Source organism: Leuciscus leuciscus, assembly GCF_965113295.1.
Source record: "Leuciscus leuciscus genome assembly, chromosome: 1".
NCBI classification, from domain to species: domain Eukaryota; kingdom Metazoa; phylum Chordata; class Actinopteri; order Cypriniformes; family Leuciscidae; genus Leuciscus; species Leuciscus leuciscus.
The window spans coordinates 12,303,902-12,323,806 of NC_138725.1; the positions used below are offsets into that span (position 1 = coordinate 12,303,902).

At 38.4% G+C, this 19,905-nt stretch overlaps 1 protein-coding gene and 1 long non-coding RNA gene across 6 annotated transcripts in view; both read left to right on the plus strand.

The window, feature by feature from the left end:
• The window catches only part of LOC309500348 (uncharacterized protein), a 252,069-nt gene that overhangs the window by 162,179 nt on the left and 69,985 nt on the right, over positions 1 to 19,905 (plus strand). The window contains exon 1 of one of the 4 annotated variants that reach the window (XM_082171922.1): positions 19,247 to 19,316. The exons of the other annotated variants lie outside the window; for them this stretch is intronic. The gene's annotated coding sequence lies outside the window, so the exon portion shown is untranslated. Of the gene's footprint in view, positions 1 to 19,246; positions 19,317 to 19,905 lie in introns of those variants that run through there. 4 annotated transcript variants of the gene reach the window in all.
• Positions 15,916 to 18,434, plus strand: LOC309476546. Of its 2 annotated transcripts, XR_014198260.1 has the most exons (4): positions 15,916 to 16,375; positions 16,461 to 16,509; positions 16,630 to 16,780; positions 17,420 to 18,434. It is a non-coding gene; the product is annotated as an uncharacterized lncRNA (long non-coding RNA). The 2 variants fall into 2 exon arrangements; XR_014198261.1 differs by lacking the exon at positions 17,420 to 18,434 and having other exon boundaries at positions 16,630 to 17,112.

A 19,905-nucleotide genomic window follows, 5' to 3' on the forward strand; every position in this document is an offset into this window, starting at 1 on the left:
AAAAAATCCACTCCACTTGAATGATAAATGTTTGTGTTATTTCTCACAGGGTTATTCACTTGAGCTTGTGTTTCTGGTGTCTCACTTTCACAGACTCATGAATGGAAGTCTAGGAAGAAAGTCTAGTGTGAACGGCCATTAATAATTAAAAGTCAAGTCATCCTCATTTATATAGCGCTTTTAACAATGTAGATTGTATCAAAGCAGCTTTACAGAGATAAGCGTATAATTTAAGGTAACAGAGATTGTTTTGGCTTTATTGCGGTTCTTTAATGAAGTTATTTTACAGCTAAAGTTAGTTTTGATTGATTCGCCTCCGTTGCAACGATCATTTGTTATTAAATTAGGGGCCGCTAAGACGACACCGTTCTCTCTACACAGACTTTAAATGCGAACCTGTGAGAAACGCTGATGGCGTTCACATGCGCATTAAGAATTGGTTCTAACTTCTATATTCCCTACAAACCAAGTCTAAACAAAGTACTCGTCTTTCGTTATAAATTTTGATACAGAATTGTATTTTATTTTGTCACTTCGGGGTTGGTACGTGAAACGAATTTCCTGACAACGCTTTATCTGTAGAGTGGTAAAGGGATCATCCATAGGGAGAGACTAGTTGGCACTTCAGCACTGCGTTGTCATCCGGTCCAGGCGAAGGTCCTTCGTCAGATCTGGATACGGCCTGGATCTGGGAGGCTGCGGGAAAACCTCGGGATAAACAAAGACACTAAAATTAGCGTAGATGCCATTCTTCTTATGATGTAACGAGTACATCAGGATTTATGGGAAGTGTTCCCGGTTCCGGCTGACCTAATCTATGCAGCCTAATCATTGTATTATACTGCCCTACAAAGGCAAAAGACCTTAAGTCGCTAGAGTGTGGAACTGAGAAAAATGACTTTAAAGATTTTTAGTTGTCCCGCCAAATTAATTATAGGTAGGACACTGGAAATCTGGCAAATAGATGTTTTAGTAATGGAAATTATATACATAAAAAAATCTTGAGCTCAAACTTGACTTTTGACCACTATTTTAAAGTTACTGTACTCTGCCTTTGTATTGTCAGCAAAAAGTGAGAAGTCATGCCAAGGCAAAAGGCAGTAACTTCCACATTATCAATATTTAGTTGCTGATCACCGTTAACAAAATCATTATAGTAACACCTGTATAAAATCTAGTGATCATGGCATTTATTTTGTATGATTTACAATTATTTATAGCCATCTGCTTATTGCTATCCTGTGCTTTGGTTGCATTCTGATGGCATTATTAATACATTTGACATGACAAAATACCTCCATAGATATATTAGTCCAGCGTTGACTCGACCGCGTTTAGGGCGGGGCTGAAGGCGAAGTTTTGGCACTCTGCCAGCTAGTTTGCCAAGCTTTAATTCTTGGTTGTATTCATCTGATACGGCAATGTGTAACGTTTTTCAGTCAACTCTGCATAATCCTTCGCGATCGATATCGCACGTTTGTCGATGGAGTGGTTTCAGACCATACTAAATGTTCTGACCGCAATTGTGCAGGACAAAGCTCTGAGGACATTAGAAGTTAGAGGGACTGATGGCAGCTGTACAAAGTACACAGGCTACACCGTAATTTTAATTTTAATGGACATTAAAACAAAGGCAGATAACCGTACAATCTGGTAGGTAGCATTATTTGATAGAACACCGGCACAGTAACTTCATATTGACGTGCGGCTAAACAAAGGCAGAGCACCGTAACTCAATTTGAACGTTCCAAAACAAAGCCAAAGAGCGGTAACTGATGTTACGGTGTTCTGCCTTGGTTTCTCATGGGCTTTTGGAAGTTACTGTTAAGACAAATCATTATTTTCTCAAAAAAAAAAAAAAAACGGAATTGATTCAAGATACTCATCCACATGATAAAGGAGGTCTTGAATGTGCCAAAAATATAAATAACTCATTTTCGACCAAAAACGAAGTTACGGTCTTTTGCCTTTGCACGGCAGTATAGAAGTCTATAATGTGTTATGTGAATGCTAGGTCAAAGAGATGTGTCTTTAATCTTGCTTTGAACTGACAGAGTGTGTCTGCTTCCCGGACAATGGTAGGAAGACTGTTCCAAAGTTTTGGTGCTAAATAGGAAAAGGATCTACCGCCAACAGTCGACTTTGATGTTCTAGGTATTATTAACTGGCCGGAATTTTGAGATCGCAATAGACGTGAAGGACTATAATGCAGGGTTCTCAAGTTTTATCAAAAGCTTGGAGTGAGCTCATATGCGGTTAGGGGAGGAGCCCTAATGGAGCCCCGCCCCCCAATTTTACCCATTGTTCATAATTAACCAGCACAAATTGAAATTATAACAATTGGTAAATTTGATAAATGTCAGAGCAATTCATCACATCAAATATACTCTTTAATGTTTTATTTCAAAATTACAAATATACAAAAATTACAAAAATATAACAAATTGCTCCAAACAGTTTGGAAAATCTTTTTGCATTTTGAATGTGTTTAGTCGAAATGGTATAATGATTTATTGTGTGGTGGGACATTGTGAACAAATGACATATTAGAGTATTAAGGTGTGTGTGTGTGTATGTGTGTGTGTGTGTGTGTGTGTGTGTGTGTGTGTGTGTGTGTGTGTTTGTGTGTGTACACAAGAGTACACACTCCAGCTTATGAAATGTGTTTTGTGTAGTAAGTGTTTGTTGCACATTTTGATGCCTTGATAACAGGGGTAGGGGGCTCCCACTTTAACCCTCTGGGGACCAAAAACGCGCCCACGCGTTTTGCTCGTTTTTTTTTTTAGCAATGAAAAATAAACACAAAATGCTCTGTTAATTTTGATCTTTCATTTTCGTGTAATACATCAATCGATCCTGTTCAGTTTCTATTTTTTTTCTGTATACTCACAATACAAATAAAGTGTTTTGCTTTTTGACAAATAAAGAAAAACTAACATGATGCTATTTCTGCCTTCTCTCTGTCAGTAAACTCCCATTTGAAACGCGTTCGAAAATTATCTATAACTCCGCGAAAATTCAGTCAAACAGGCAAACAGACCCACGGGCATGAAGCTTGAGATCGCAGCTTTTAAAAGAAGTAATTTATATAAAAAACAAATATTATCAGCTTCTGTAATCTGTATAAAAAGAGAGCGACTCCAGTCGAGCTCATTACGAGCCATTCAAAAGTAATTTGACCACGCCCCGGAGAGCGCGTGCTATTCAAACGCAAATTCTGAGAACCATTTCAGTCTGTGAAACGCCCCCACATCAGCTGTAAACAAAGAGGCATAATATAGCCTACCTTATGGAGAAAATTTTCCGTGCTGATATGAGGAGCAGATCCCGCTGAGGAGTGAGGTAGGCTAAGTTATCCTTTCTCAAGTGTTAATGTGGAATAACGTTATGGAATAACGTTGTAGGCTTATGTAAACAAAAAGATGAATCGCGTTTCTATAATATGAATCGCGTTTTCTGTGAGATGAATGAAGGGTACATATTTGTAAAGACTGTTTAGCCTAAATATGAATCGCGCGTCTGTGTGTGAAAGAATAAACTGCTTTTACAGTTACAGTTACTGCGTTACAGTCAGGCGAAGTAGGCTATGAAAGACAACATTTTGTTGACTAGATTTGGGTACAGTTTTTACTGTAGAATATACTGTCACATCAAATAAGCTTTTCTGCTCATAAATATAAAATACTATTTTGTCAAAAATAAAGTCATAGACTAAGATGTTCCAATGTTGGCTATATTCAAACTAATGAATACATATGATAAAATGTAGGCCTATAATCATTTTTTTTTTTTTTTTACAAAGAAAGAGTACTTTTTTGCAGAAATATTGCTGAAATTGTAATTATTGTTGTAATTGTAACCTTTTTAATAAAATAGCAAAACATATTTACAAGATAGATGTAAGCAAAATCTTAAATGGTCAATATAAGTCTTCTTCAAAATATATATTTTGTCCTTGTATTGTGGCTCAGTCAGTGTCACACCTGAATGAATGGCTAATTATGCAGAGTCATTATGCAGAGTGGGTGGGACTAAGGTGTAAACTACTCCTCCCCCTCGCATATTGGCTTTCCAAGCAAAACCTGTTTTACACCATTTAAATCAATGTATTTTTTTTTGTGAACGATAAAGCAAGACTATTTTCACATAATTTTGAAGCTAGAACTGAAAGGGACAACATCCATTAGTCAAAAGTCTTGTGGGCACATATTTTGTATGAGTTTTGTGGTCTTATTTCAGCAACTTTCATTTTTATTTTTTTAAATAACCACGCATAAACATTATTCTCTTAAAAATACAAACATCTACATACATGTTGCTCGCATATTATGGTAGGCCTGTTTGTGCTATATAGAGTGAATTTACACCTTTGCCATTAACATGTTTATAAATAACTGAAAAAAGCACAAATGTCAGAGCATGTCAGAACATCTCAAGGGCCCCAAAAACAGCTTGGTCCCCAGAGGGTTAATGTTCACATGAGGATCCACACTGGAGAGAAGCCGTTCACATGTGATCAATGTGGCAAAACATTTCTTTTTGCATCAACCCTGAAGAATCACCTGACAGTTCATACGAAGGAGAAGCCGCATTCATGTTCGGTGTGTGGAAAGAGTTTTTCATCGCTGCAATATTTACGTGGACATGAGAAAATGCATACTGGTGTGAGAGAGTACATGTGCTTTGAGTGCGAGAAGACTTTTATTACAGCAAACTGTTTAAAACTGCACCAGAGAATTCACACTGGAGAAAAACCTTACAAGTGTTCACACTGTGACAAGAGATTCAATCAGTCTGGAAATCTGAAAACCCATGAGAGGATCCACACTGGAGAGAAACCGCTCACATGTGATCAGTGCGGAACGAGTTACTCTTTTAAAAGCGAACTGAAGCGACACATGAGGATCCACACTGGAGAAAAACCTTACACATGTTCACACTGTGACAAGAGATTCAGTTACTCATCACATCAGAAAAGACATGAGAGGATCCACACTGGAGAGAAGCCGCACACGTGTGATCAGTGTGGAAAGAGTTTCTCCAGTAAAAGTGAACTGAAGATACACATGAGGATCCACACTGGAGAGAAGCCGTTCTCATGTGATCAGTGCGGAAAGAGTTTCTCTATTAAAAGTGAACTGAAGATACACATGAGGATCCACACCGGAGAGAAGACGTTCACATGTCATCAATGTTGCAAAACATTTCTTAGGGCATCAACCCTGAAGAAACACCTGAGAGTTCATTCGAAGGAGAAGCCACATTCATGTTCTGTGTGTGGAAAGAGTTTTTCATCGCTGCAATATTTACGTGGACATGAAAAAATGCACACTGGTGTGAAAGAGTACATGTGCTTTGAGTGTGAGAAGACTTTTATTACAGCAAACAGTTTAAAACTGCACCAGAGAATTCACACTGGAGAAAAACCTTACAAGTGTTCACACTGTGACAAGAGATTCAGTCAGCCAGCAAATCTGAAAACACATGAAGGAATTCACACTGGAGAAAAACATTACAAGTGTTCACACTGTGACAAGAGATTCACTCACTCATCATATCTGAAAACACATGAGACGATCCACACTGGAGAAAAACCTTACAAATGTTCACTCTGTGACAAGAGATTCAATCGGTCATCAAATCTGAAAACACATGAGAGGATCCACAGCAGAGAGAAGCCGCACACGTGTGATCAGTGCGGAACGAGTTTCTCTACTAAAACTCACCTGAAGCGACACATGAAGATCCATTCAGTGGATAAACCACTTAAACACAGACTGAAATCATGGTAAGTAGTAGAGATCCACCGATTACAATTTTCTTGGCCGATTCCGATTTCCGATTTTTCATTGAGTTTGACCTGCCGATACTGAATTTAGCCGATTCCGATTCCATTTTTTCTAACCACTTTACAGCACACACAAATATTTATTTTCTATCTTTTCTTTAGTAGAACATTTTGCATAGAACATATAATTTTTTTTTAACAGATAATGTTAATAACTAATCTAGAACTATATAAATGTCTCCTGGTGTGGGAAATTCACAGTGCAGTGTTATGGAAGAACCATTTCCTCCTTTTCACATTCAATATCAATTTCTTCTCTCATCTGCCACATGTCCAGCCAGGCTAAACAAGCACTCACACAACAACACTAATTGTGCTCACCTGATCCTCATGTGCTCTGGTCCCTTTATATTTAGCCTCTTTCCCTCATGTCTTTGCTGGTTTGTTTTGTACGTTGTCTGCATTCAATTTCTCTGCAAGGTTGCAGTCTTGTTTAATTTCTTTTTGTTTACTTCTGTCCTGGCAAGCCACTCTAGTGCCTAGTGTTGTTTCATCCCACCTATGCCAAGCCTCTGGTTCCTTGAGTTGCTGTCAAGTTTCCACTGTTCCCAAAGAGCCTGGGTTTGTTTAATCCCTGACCCACCGGTTCTCCAGTTGTGCCCTTGACCCACTTATTCTCCAGTTGTGACCTCGACCCATCTGTTCTCCAGCTGTGCCCTCGACCCACCTGTTCTCCAGTTGTGCCCTCGACCCACCTGTTCTCCAGTTGTGCCCTCGACCCACCTGTTCACCAGTTGTGCCCTCGACCCACCTGTTCACCAGTTGTGCCCTTGACTCACCTGTTCTCCAGTTGTGCCCTTGACCCACCTATTCTCCAGCTGTGTGCCCTCGACCCACCTGTTCTCCAGTTGTGTGCCCTCGACCCACCTGTTCTCCAGTTGTGTGCCCTCGACCCACCTGTTCTCCAGCTGTTCCCTCGACCCAACTGTTCTCCAGTTGTGTGCCCTCGACCCACCTGTTCTCCAGCTGTGCCCTCGACCCACCTGTTCTCCAGTTGTGCCCTCGACCCACCTGTTCTCCAGTTGTGCCCTCGACCCACCTGTTCTCCAGTTGTGTGCCCTCGACCCACCTGTTCTCCAGTTGTGTGCCCTCGACCCACCTGTTCTCCAGCTGTGCCCTCGACCCACCTGTTCTCCAGCTGTGCCCTCGACCCACCTGTTCTCCAGCTGTGCCCTCGACCCACTTGTTCTCCAGTTGTGCCCTTGACTCACCTGTTCTCCAGTTGTGTGCCCTCGACCCACCTGTTCTCCAGCTGTGCCCTCGACCCACCTGTTCTCCAGCTGTGCCCTCGACCCACCTGTTCTCCAGCTGTGCCCTCGACCCACTTGTTCTCCAGCTGTGACCTCGACCCACCTGTTCTCCAGTTGTGTGCCCTCGACCCACCTGTTCTCCAGCTGTGCCCTCGACCCACCTGTTCTCCAGCTGTGTCCTCGACCCATCTGTTCTCCAGCTGTGCCCTCGACCCACCTGTTCTCCAGCTGTGCCCTCGAACCACCTGTTCTCCAGCTGTGCCCTCGACCCACCTGTTCTCCAGCTGTGCCCTCGACCCACCTGTTCTCCAGTTGTTTGCCCTGCTCTATTGTTTGGACTGTTCCGCCTGTGTTTTGTCTTTGTCAATAAATATCACTCCCCGTTCATTCGGCACCTGGGTCCTCCCTTCTCTGAATCCTGACAATTTATTTATATTTCAAAAAACAGTACTAGAGATTCTAGAAACCATATCCATTTTTGCCCTTTTAAAGGGGTCATATAATGCCATTTTTGTACAAGCTAATATGATTCTTTAGGGTCTAAATTAAAAGTTTGTAATATACTTTAATTAAAAATTCTCAATAGTATTGTAAGAAAACACTCATTTTACCTGGTCAAAAACAGCTGTTTTCAGCATGCCGTTTAAGTGCATGTGTCTTTAAATGATAATGAGCTTTGCTCACCGCCTACACCGTTTGAAATAACACAATAACCATAACGCGCTGTTCATTATAAACATGGGATTATGAATTATATTGAGAAGGTCGTTTATAGAAAACATGCCGTAATGGACCCTGCGTGTAAACCTTAGACGCATTCATTGTAAAGCTAGTGATTGCAAAGATTAATATAAATATTAAAGGAGAAGTTCACTTTTAAAATGAAAATTCTGTCATCATATACTCACCCTCATGTTGTTTCAAAGCTGTATGAATTTCTTTCTTATGCTGAACAGAAAGGAAGATATCTAGAAGAATATCAGTAACCAGACAGTTTTTGGGTCCCAATGACTTCCATAGTAGGAAAAAAATATACTATGGAAGTCATTGGGACCCAAAAACTGTCTGGTTACTGATATTCTTCTAAATATCTTCCTTTCTGTTCAGCATAAGAAAGAAATTCATACAGCTTTGAAACAACATGAGGGTGAGTATATGATGACAGAATTTTCATTTTAAAAGTGAACTTCTCCTTTAATATAAAGGTTAATAAAACGTTACACTCACTTCTTCTTCTGGAGGTGCAACAGGAACACGAATAGTTGGTACCGTTCCTTTTTTCATGAGCAGAAAGCAGTCTGGTGTGAAATGATTCACGCAAACATGAAAGCATTGACGTTGATCGTGGGGAATCCCCGCGTCAATGCTTTGGGAATATTCCCTTCAAAAACAAAACTCAGCCATTGCGTCTTCAGCGGTTCGGATTTTGGAACATCAAAATGACTGCTGTGTTCCTTATTGCACACAAGAACAGAACACCACAATCGCTTAGACGCCATTCTGCTCCAGCATATCAACAATGCACTATGATGACAGACAGCTCGCTCACGAGCGAGGGCGGGTCTGTGTTGAAACACTGCTGTCAATCAACAATCGTGGGAGGGGCGCCGACCGTGTGACGTCACATGTTCGAACGGCTTGATATGAGACGGGAAAACATATAAGGAGATTTTAAAAAAAACACTGCATGGATTTTTATCATTTTATGATGTTTGTGTACAGGCACTGCCAACACATTTCAGTACAATCAACTTGTAAAAGTGCATGTACCATTATATGACCCCTTTAAAGACACGGGAACCCTGTATCTCAAATCATATACAACAGTTTACTGATAGTCAACTAATTTTATGTTCAGTTCATATCCACTGCATTCTTTTCTGATTTTTTCATGATATTTTTCCTTCATTATATCCTGAGCAATCCTCTCATCATTCAATCAAAATATGACATATCTGTTGTCATCAGAGATCGAGTTATTATGTGGAATACTACAATGCCTAACAATTCAACTACTACATGTTGATACTCCCTTAAAAGTTGTAACCTTTGCATACTCGGTTTGCAGATGATAAGTTTTCCTTTCATCAATTTTTGTTATATTGTTGTTTTGTCATCTAGGACAGTGTTGCCAATTAATGCCTTTTTCAGTTTTCAGGGCTTGCTATTCCCTGCAAGGTAAAGGCAACTTCACTGTGGGACATGAGGAGCAGAGAGTTGAAGATGCCATGAGAAGGAACAGACCGCCAGAGACAATAGAGATCTTGTTCGGCTTGCCAAAGCCATCGATGGACATAAAAGAAGAAGAATTGCTATATGGACAGGGTTCCTTACAAGTGTCTCCACATTGTTGTGCATCTGACTAAGCCTACACCAGATGGGAGTAGGTGTTCTGTGTGTGTATCTTCTTAGCATTCTTGACAATGACAATTATCATCATTACTCTTGTACTACTATGCCAATGGAGACACTTCGTCAATGCACTCAGCCCTAAATTTTAAGGTCACAAATGTACCTCACATAATACCTGAGGTCTAATGTACCTGAGGAGGGATTCTAGATCTCTTTACTGCCCTAGTACTTCAGGAATCCTTTTAAAGGTATACATGTGAATTAAACGTGGCACAATGGCCTTCATCATCACTATGCTAATGCCTATCTAGTGCAGGGATTTCATCACTATGCTGATTCAGGACTGCTGGGACACTCCAGTCACAAGATAGTTCTGTCGGGAGAGACAGAGTCATTTGCACCTCAATGAACTGTAATATTTGCTTCACAGGACATATGCTTCCAACTACATACTGTTTATTTACTAGTGTGTTCTAACATGTAACTATTTCATGTTTGGTCTCATCTGACAGCTTATAAACTGAATTGAACTGAACAGTGGTGAACTTAATAGAGATATTAAAGTATCTTAATGTACAATCTAGGTATTTTTGCTTACACATGCATTGAGGAGAATATGTTAATGTTCTTCTCCCCCTCTGGATCTCCACCCATTTGCCTCATCTTTCAGTTTCCTGTTGGTATTCCACTCATGTTTAACAATGCTTTGTTCAGGGTATAAGAAGGAAAGGTAACTGTGTATCTGGGAGAAAGGCTGTAACCCCACCACTCCCACACACCGGTGCGTAACCTCATACTATGAGAAAGGCTTTTACGGCCTCTTCTGTACAACAGTACGCTATTTGTTACAACTTAAGTTTTCTTTACAGTATGTTGTTCCAATTTACTGTCTGTATATTTACACATGTAACTTAATAAATAACTTTGCCTGCTTTAAAGACTTCGAGAATCTTTCCTTTTTTCACTGATGATGTTGAAAGCTAAAGTGATTATAACTTTACCTAAACATTCAGGTCAAATCCTACATTTTCCTATCAGTTCTAAGAAAGACATTTACCTTTAAAGAATAAAAAGGTTAAAGATTAACAACATCTTTGGAGTCAGATTAGTAATATTGGAGTCAGATTAATATTTGAATTATACACGTCATCTTTCAACTGCCTTTTGATCCGATTATAGGTTCAAAATGGCAGCGTAAGCTTCCAGCCTTACATTTTCTTCTAAGAGAGTCGAAAAATAAGCAGATCTAGCAGTTTTTAAGGCTTTTCTGTACGCAATCGTGCTCTCTCCATGAAATTCGGAAAACGTCTAGTTTTCTTTTTTTCTCGTTTTCTTCCATTTGTGCTCCATATTTCTGGCTGCCCTGTTTAGGGCCCGAGTGTGCTCGTTGTACCACGGCGTTGGACTATTTTCTTTAATCTTATTATAGCGCAAAGGAGTAACTGTGTCTAAAATGCTGGAAAAGAGAGTCAAAAGTTTCTGTTGCAATATCGAGTTCTTCAAAGCTATCTGGGATGCTGAGGAGATCAAACTGATCAGGAATATTATTAATAAAGCAATCTTTAGTGGCAGAAGTGATAGGTCTGACATATTTGTAACACGGAGTCGGCTTTGCAACCTTGGCTAAAAAGAGTATACACGAGACTAGATAATGATCTGAGATGTCATCGCTCTGCTGCAGAATTTCAACGGCATCAACATCGATTCCATGTGACAGATCTAAAGTATGATTATGACAATGAGTTGGTCCTGGCACGTGTTGTTTAACTCTAATAGAGTTCATAATGTCTCTAAATGCCAATCCCAATGCATTTTTTTTTGTTATCTACATGTGTATTAAAATCACCAACAGTTAGGACTTTATCTGCAGCCAGTACTAACTACGATAAAAAAAATCACCAAATTCATTGATAAAGTCTGTATGGTGCCCTAGTGGCCTTTATACAGTAGATCTCTCTCATTCACTGTCTGTTTAGGCTTAAGTGCAAATCCACGAAGCCTCTGTACAGTCTTGTTATCATTATTTGAATATTAAATATTAAATACTCAAATATATATACTCAATTAAATATTTAACATGCAATACTTATGTTTCAAATATTTATCTTTATATGCACGAAGTTCAAAACAAGAAGGCTATAGCCTTATGAAAAAAGAAAAAACTTGCTGCGGTGACTTGCATTTCTCTGCGGTTAGCTTGTAAGTAACACTACAATATTGCAGTTACCGTGACAGCCCTAAACGCAACATACATTCACATCACATGCTAACAAAGACATAGAGTTACACTCATGGGACACTGCAATTCACAAAAGTTCATTATTTGTATATGCTTTAAAGCCTTGCCTGTTAAACATTTCATTCGCATTCTGATCAAGAATCGGGTCAAGGGCATTTCTGAGCGCATACTCCCGAAGCGCACAGGCACTAGAAGCCTCTCAAACAGCGCCTGGATACTGGAATGAGTTATTTTTTAGTCTTATCGCGCTAATACTGTCAATTATATACTCACAAGGTTTACATAAAAACAGTTTGTGTTTATTTGTTCCAAACCTGTATTATTTTCTTTCTTGTGTTGAACACAAAGATATTTTGATGAATGTGGGTAACCAGACAGTTGCTGATCCCCATTGACTTCCATAGTGGGAAAATATATACTTTGGAAGTCACAGGGGACCAGTAACTGTTTGGTTACCCACATTCATCAAAATATCTTGATTTTTCAACAGACAGAATTTCAGTTTTATAAATTGTGGCATCTGTAAATTGAGCCACCAAACACCGTTGTTGTGCAAATGAAAGGCCAGAGCACATTTAAAGTTTTCTGTTTTCAGTTGAAACTGTGTCGTGTAAGTGGCCCCTAAGTTAATAACTAATGATCAGAAGTGAATAAATCAAAAACTAACTTTAGCTGGACAATACCTTTATTCTAGAGCTGCTGTACAACCAAAACAATCTGTTACTTTAATTTCCTTTTATCTCTTTAAAGCTGAAAGTCTTAAAATGTCTTAAAAGCACTATATAAATGAAGATGACTTGACATCAGTGCATCTCTATAAAATAACAAACGAAAATTACCTTTATTTATTTCGGTTCAGACTTCACACTGCAAAACATCCGTGACAGTGGTTAACTTATCTATTCTGTCAAGTAATCATGACCACCTGACGTGAATTATAAATCAGTTTAATCAGAGGATCTATCACATGCATAGTAAAGCTATCAACAAAAAAACAAAAAGATATGGTCAAACCATCGGATCTGTGCATTAAGACTTGCAGTATAAACGCAGCCTAAGTGGTTTCTCCACTGTATGGACCTTCATGTGTAGCTTCAGGTGACTTTTAAAAGAGAAACTTGTTACACACTGATTACATGTGAAGCTTTTCTCCAGTGTGGATCCTCTCATGTGATCTCAGATATGATGACTGATTGAATCTCTTGTCACAGTGTGGACACTTGTAAGGTTTTTCTCCAGTGTGAATTCTCTGGTGCACTTTTAAATTGCTTGCAGTTGTAAAAGTCTTCTCACACTCAAAGCACATGTACTCTCTCACACCAGTGTGTATTTTCTGATGTTTATGTAAAATTTGCAGCAGTGAAAAACTCTTTCCACATGAATGTGGCTTCTCCTTCGTATGAACTGTCAGGTGTGTCTTCATGTTTGATGCACAGATAAATGTTTTCCCGCATTTATCACATGTGAACGGCTTCTCTCCAGTGTGAATTCTCATGTGAACATTAAGACTTTCTTTGTATGAGAAATGTTTCCCACACTGGTCGCATGTGATCGGCTTCTCTCCAGTGTGAACTCTCATGTGAACATCAAGACTTTGTTTGTATGAGAAACATTTCCCACACTGGTCGCATTCATAAGGCTTCTCTCCGGTGTGGATCCTCTTGTGTCTCTTAAGGTGCGATGACCCAAGAAATGTTTTCTCGCACTGATCACATGCGTGCAGCTTCTCTCCAGTATGAACTTTCATGTGAACATCAAGAAGTTTTTTGACTGTGAAACTCTTCTCACATTGATCACATGTGAACAGCTTCTCTCCGGTGTGGGTCTTCATGTGAAGCATAAGATATTGTTTCCTCGAGAATCTCTTTTCACACCGTTTACACATGAACGGCTTTTCTCCAGTGTGGGTCTTCATGTGTTCTTTAAACACTCAGAATAAAGTGAGATGATCTGCTGATGATCCTGAATGGCTTGTTGAATGAGTGTTGATAGTCTGAGGCTCATCAATATTAACAGATCTGCTGAAAACACTCTTTATTTCATGACAATAGTTCCTGTTTTCACCTCATTTATTATGCTGATGTCTTCAGATCTCCTGTAAATTGACACTTAAAGCTCATTTCATCTGTGTCAGCAGACTGAGGGGATTTGTTGGTTACAAATATTACTTTTACGTTTCTTACAGTTTTTTCCTACTTTCTAGATATTTGCCCTCCTTTTAATAAATAAACACAATAATGTTAGAATTAGAAATAAAAATGTGTGAATTTTCCCTCGCCATTTTGTGCACGGAGCGAATTGGATAAAGGCTAGAGTGGTGGTCAAATACTGAACTTTTGCGCTCGTTTCTCAGTCTGCATCTACTGGACCGAGAGAGGTGTTCACATCAGGGCGATGTAAACTTGAAATATACCGGTTGGAACTTTAGCTTTAGTGCACATGGTAACTTATACGTGTATTTTATGATGAGTGCATACACTCAAAAAACTCAACTAGCCACTTGCTTGATTTGCTAAATAAAAATATGTCTGATTAATAAGAATATAACGAGTTTACTTGTGTTAAATGATTCATTCTTGTTAGTTGGAACTAAATGAAGAAATAATTGAATGAATTAGATCAGCACTTGTTGATTCAATGAGATTGAGGCGCTTCATATCAACAATTCTCTCTGGTGAGTCACACTGCGCATGCTCAGTACTGCGGCGGGAAGTTCGGGGACACGCGGCCGGACTCAAATGTACTGTGGAGAAGGCTGAAATTCCTGACGTTTTGTGAGCGGTCTAATCGTTCTGCATCCTTGATATTGAGGGTAAGTACCTGATATATGTACCTATTTGTAATTATTACTGTGGGATAAAACTAAGTTATTAGACACTGTTGCGATGTTTCTAAGCAGGCTTATTTTCCCAGACTTGAAGCACATGTGTTGGGTTCAATTCTGTGTCTTTGTCGATACGAGTTTCACCTTAACGTTAAAGGGGAATATGGCAACTCTAGCCATTTTTTTCGCTGATTTTCAGCAAATATAACTCTACCCCAAAAATGGGAGGGTAAAACAGGAGATAAATTGAATGCAGACGTCGGAGTCGAAAACATCATACACCCGTTTTTTTCCCGGTTTTTTTCTGTTTGTAAGTTAATGCAACGTTAGCTAACTAGGGATGTCAATTTTCACAAATTCCCATGATCGATCGTCGTTTAAATTAACGATCAATTAATCGATTAATCGTTAGCCTTAATACTGCGATATGCGTCTGCAGTAGCTATGACAGCATGACAAGGGTCTGCAAATTATGCTGCTCAAAACGCTATGTTCCTCACCAAATCAATTAGAATGGTTTTAAATATAAATAAAGGGCAAGTAGGATTGTAAAATGTTTCGATGTGATTGATAATTAAATTAATTATTTAATAATCAAATATAACTACAACTACTAATACAACGTGTCACCAATGCCGCCTCATATGCGGTGAGAATGTGTGACTGTTGTGGACGCGCTCTTCCTGGAACAACTGCACGCGCTGAATGAATCTGCTACCGTTAAACTGGAGCACTTTGCTAGCACGTTATTTATCTAAAAGAAACGCATCCTATATGAGATTAATCAGATATATTCAAAATAAACATAATATTACAAATTATATCTGCACAAAATGACGCAAATTCATGCACAAGTGAACTTGAACTAAGTTAACTTACGTGCCATTCATTCAGAACTACTCATGTTGTGGACGCGCTCTTCCTGGAGCAACGCGACACGGCAACTAAACCCAAATAATTTACAACGTTTTATTACAATATTGTTCTCTTTATAATGTTATGTAATATTACAGTCCCAATAGTCATTATTAGTCGTGCATTGCCGTTTGAGCTGCGCGCGCTGAAGCTGACGCTTTACTACAGAGTTAATTCTTAACCAAATGCATCCAATATGAGATAAATCAGATATAGATAGGCCTAGAGAAAATAAACAGTATTACAACTTACATTTGCACAAAACAAAAGGCTGCGAATGCACACGCAAACTTACAGTCATGATGAAGGTGTAAAATGGTCCCAAACATAACTCCAGCGCGCTCGCTTTACATGTTTCGCGGTTGAGCAGCACGCACACGCATAAAGACCTGCTTAATCGATGATCGATAAGTTGTAGCGATTAAATGTATTATCGACAATTAATCGATCGTCGATTAATCGTTGACATCCCTATAGCTAACGTTAGCGTAATGTGCCATTTTTATGTTGGCCTGGCCTTCATGTATGTATATCAGCAAAATATTAATTTAAACGTTCTGTATCTAGCCATTTCTGTCTTTTCAAACATGTTACTTAATGCTACCCAGCTTATTGATTACAGTGTGCAAAACTTGTCAAGTAAAATCTATGATGCAGTCGACCATATTTGAAGTGTCCTAATAAATGGCAGTTAAAGTTATGATTGAATAGGTATACATGTTTTATTTATGGAATATACTTATTAATATAAGTAAAACTTTATATTTAGTAACAGCAGCCAGTAGTGGTATTTTCTTTGGCCCATTTTTTGAAGTCAGTCTTATACACTTTTTTTCTTTACTTTTTTTACAGCGAAAATGATTCTTTTCTTCATACAAAAGATGAAATACATCACAATATAAAGCTGTCCCCATGCTCTTCTGGTGTGAACCTCACCTTTATTACATGTAAGTAGTTTTTCTTAACACTCACACATATAATGTATAACTAACTATCCTTGATTACTGACCTTTCCTTTTCTTTCTCTTTCAGTGACGTGTATGTGGCAGTGCAGGCAGTGTGTTACAAAGGAGAGTTGTAGGTACAAATTGCTTAAGCATTATAAACTACACCATTGTTTTGGAAACAACAATCATTATGTTTGTGTATATTTAAATTGTGTATATTTAATAGTCATTCTCAATGCATTTTCTTCCCAAAGAGTACTCTTAAGCTGTGCCGCCACTGAAGTTTGAGTTAATCTTGTCCCCACCCCACAGAATGACACTATACATACCCGAAGAGCCTGTGTCATCAAGTCTCTGTGCACCTACTTGAATGAAGACCCTGAAAAACTAGTGAAGGCATATTTGGTGAGTTGATAAGAAAATACAGTTTTAAAAGCCCATTGAATCTGTACTTGGGCCGTGTTTTCCCCTATTTGCTACAACAAACATGTGACTTGAGAGAACACATAACTTTGTCAAATAACTGAGCTGGACAAATTGTTTATTTATAGGAAACTGATGGTACACAGTTCTTATGTGAATTGGTTGATGCACGAAAACAAAAATTTTTTTATTCAAATCGGTTGAGCTCTCAAGGGGCCTAATTTGCATTAAAAAAAATGGCATCAGAAACTGTACATGTATGCTTTTGTTTTATTGCAGTGCATTATATTCCAAAGTGGTTCTAATGTTTTAGCCACCTAATTTATTTTAAATATGGTGGCCAAATAAATTATTACAATCTTATAATATAATGCACCACATTATACTCCAGCACCCACTGTGACCTCAATAATAAACAGTAGAATTATCACCTTTCTGACAGTTTCGTCTTAAAAACTGAATAATTCTAAACTTGTAAATGTAGGATTCACAGCAGAGCTCCTGTATTGGATTGAAGTTTACTTTACAGGTTTACCTAATAAAGTGGCCAGTGAGTGTTTAAGTGTGCATTTCTTGTAATAAATATTTGAGCTAATTTTTGCTTGTGCTCTTATCCCACAGGATTCAGAATTTGAGTCCCAAAGTACCATGGAGCAAACTGTGATAGGAGTGTATGTCATACTGAAGGAGGGAGCGCTGCCTAACGAAGACCCAGCAGACACTGGTGTCCTTGAAGGTGTGGAAGTGCTCAGTGACTTGAATAGTCAGGCTTGTGCTCTGTTATTTGGACTGATATACTGTTTGAACCTGAGCTACCCACCAGAGCTCAAATGCACTTTTGAAGTCTTGCAGAAGATCTTTCTAAATCTAAATGGACAGATGTTGTCATCCAAGGCACAGTTCCTCAAAAACAAGCTTTTGGAGTAAGTGAGCTTGAAAAAGATGGACTGAGACTACAACAGTGTTTTACCAAAGGGACAACTGACTGGAGCAGTTGTTACACACTTGCTATAAATTCATGTTTGTTCAAATTTTACTTTTTTTGTGTGTGTGTCAAGGCCAAGGTTTACACTTACAAATTCCCAAAATGGGTATTATTAAAATGGCTTAATTTTTAAGATGTGAAGGAACATAAGCTACACTGGTAATTTAGAATTATCAAAATAATTTTCATGTGATTTCATCACAGCAAGCTGCTGTAAGGTTTTTATTTATTTAAGGTATGTATTTATTTATTTTTATGTTTTATATATACACCAGTATTTCATCAGACAATCTTTTTTTATTATTATTTTACAGCTCAAATTGTTACTCACAATTGTTTGTTAAATTCATGTTTATTTTCAAATGTAACATTTTTCTGTATCAGGCCATGGTTTACCTTACAAATTCCCAAAAAGGAAAGTGTTAAAATTGCTTAATTTTTAGAAGTGTTAAGAAAAAAGGGGCGTTAAAGTCCTGCAAGCGTTGCTTGGGGATCAGTTTTCTCAAGAGCCAAGATTTTGTTAGCTAAATGTTTCTTATATATCATGTTACAAACACTCAGATGAATGGGATACTTAAAGTGAAGAAAGCAGTTCAGACTTAACTGGTGCATGTTAAAGCCCAATTGAAAAAAATAAAAATTTTAATTGTTTGCATGTTTTCTGTGTTTTTTTTGTACACTCAAAGTAATCTCACTAAATTAACTAAGAATGAACATGTAACTCAAAAAAGATTAAAATGAGTTTAATGGAAATGTTAATATCATGTTTAACCAACACATCTATTTTGTGTTCAAATAATATGATAAAGGTTGGTTGACTTAACTTGGTTTGTTTAGATGGAATATAGGTGGCATGATAAAATCATGTTCATCCAACGAAATTTTTTTTTGAGTGTACATTTAGTTGAGATGTGTCGAGAACTGCTGTTTTGAGTAAATAAGAAATTGCTAACATTGCTAACCTCCTGGTTTGTTTTGCTGTATGCTAGCGCTCGCCAGTCTATCGTCTTGTAATGCAGCCCACGTGTTTCAGTTGTCCTTTTTCTTATGTTAGGCTGATTCTGAATGGAGATAGAATCCTGAACTTTTGCTCTCTTTGAAATTGTACAGGACAGGTATGTACTTCCAATACCAGGTTTAGAATATAATGTGTTCATTTAAAAGTTTTCTTGTATTTATTGATGTCAAATGGCACTGAACAGCCCAGATGTAAAGCATACATTTTGCTTCATGCATGTTACTGTGTGTGTTAACTAGTGAAAGGAAAATGGTTAAAAAAAAAAAAAACTGAGTAATTGATACTTTTGATTTGGGCAGATCCAACTCTGGAATTCATCATCAGTGAAGCTCCTCCCACAGTATTTCTCCAATAAATGCTGTAAATTCCCATCAGCTACAAGTGAAGACGAGCATCAGAGCATCAGGAAGAGCAGAAATCTGCAAAGACTGAGTTTATTAAAGAGGACAGTGAGAACATGAGTGATCCAGAACCCTGCAGAATGAAACACACTGAAGATCCTGAAGAACAAAGAGGTTGGTGTTTATTCTTCATTCATTCATGATGCTGAAGATCATTCATGTTAGAAACATTCAAGCACTTCATCACATTTAGATAAACAGTTCAACTATGAAACGGTACAGAATGTTCTGGGTTTTCTTCAACAAATGGTCAGTAAGGGAGGTTTGAGACATTTTTATATTGATTATCAATATTAGATCAAGCTAAATACTATTTTACATTTATTTTATATCTGGTTTCCAATTTGCAACAACGTTACCAGAATTTTAGTCATTTTCAAAATAGTTAAAACAATTATTATTTTTTAAGAATAATCAGTAAACACAAAAGTATAGCCGCCACATAAACTTTGAGCGTGGAGGGGGCCCTGCCCCCATCCAACAGCTCTTGTAGGAAGGAAAGCACCTCCGTCACACCACAGTTTGTGGGTGACACACCACGGGCTGTGCACCAGCCCGAAAACACCGACCATTTCGAAGAATAGAGTCGTCTTGTAGACGGAGCTCTAGCCTGCGTGATCGTTTTTAATACTCCTTTAGGGAGTCCAACATGTACCCGTTGATGGCCCAGACATGAAGGGACCATAGTTCCGGGTGAGGATGC